Genomic DNA, 849 nt, shown 5'->3' on the forward strand with positions numbered 1-849 from the left:
AAAAAAAAAAAAAAAAAAAAAAAAAAGGAAGGTGAGATTAAGGAGGATAGATGTTTGATGGAAAAGAAAGAGCAAAGCACAGCAGAGCAGAGCGCCCGCCCGCCCGCTATCCACACACACTACCAAAGCATCTACCTCGACAGTGATCGTCTACAGCTGAGGCCACGTCCGTTGTTGTCACTTCCCCCGAGTTGTGTTACCCGCGGGTAGCAGCGTTGGAGAAGAACTGCGACTCGGAAATATCGAAAGCGGCGTCCTCGAGGTCCTTACGAAAGCTCCGAGGCCAAAACGACGGATGAACAACACAAGAGTGCACACGCTGACATCGAACATGACTGTCACTGTACTGGCACTTATTAAATGTTGGGGCATTTGAGGAGGAGGAGGAAGAGGAGGAGGAGGAGGAGGAGGAAGGGAGGAGGAGAAGGAGGAGGAGGTAGAGGATGCGCACACGAGCGAGGTCAGAGAGGGAAAAACTGCTGAGCCGCCCAGAACACACATCCCATCAGCAACGACAGCAGCAGCAGCAGCAGTGTCGCGGGTTCGGAAATAAAGCAAAGCGCGCACAACCGTGTCAACAAATAACAATAACAATAACAAGGACACAGCACCACCACAGCCAGCGACGGCACCACGAAGGACGGCAGGTTCTACGCAGAAATCGGAAGCAGCCGCAACACCAGCAGCAGCTGAAGCAGCAGCAACGGCAACAACAACAACACACAGGAGGAGGGGACGGGAGGGGGGAGAGGACGATCAAGAGGGAGGGAGGGAGGAGGAGGGAGGGAGGAGGGATGGAGGAAGAGCTGAACGGCCGCTGACAGAACGACAGAACTAGCGCTGGCTGCG

At 54.4% G+C, this 849-nt stretch overlaps 1 protein-coding gene across 1 annotated transcript in view; it reads right to left on the reverse strand.

Moving 5' to 3' along the window:
* LOC101851392 overlaps positions 1–613 on the reverse strand; it is a 68,645-nt gene extending 68,032 nt beyond the window's left edge. Inside the window, exon 1 of the mRNA XM_005092365.3 lies at positions 136–613. The gene's annotated coding sequence lies outside the window, so the exon portion shown is untranslated. The remainder of the gene's footprint in view (positions 1–135) is intronic.
* Positions 614–849: the final 236 nt, after the last annotated feature.

The sequence above is a fragment of the Aplysia californica genome, unplaced genomic scaffold (assembly GCF_000002075.1).
Source record: "Aplysia californica isolate F4 #8 unplaced genomic scaffold, AplCal3.0 scaffold00045, whole genome shotgun sequence".
Taxonomy (NCBI): Eukaryota; Metazoa; Mollusca; class Gastropoda; order Aplysiida; family Aplysiidae; genus Aplysia; species Aplysia californica.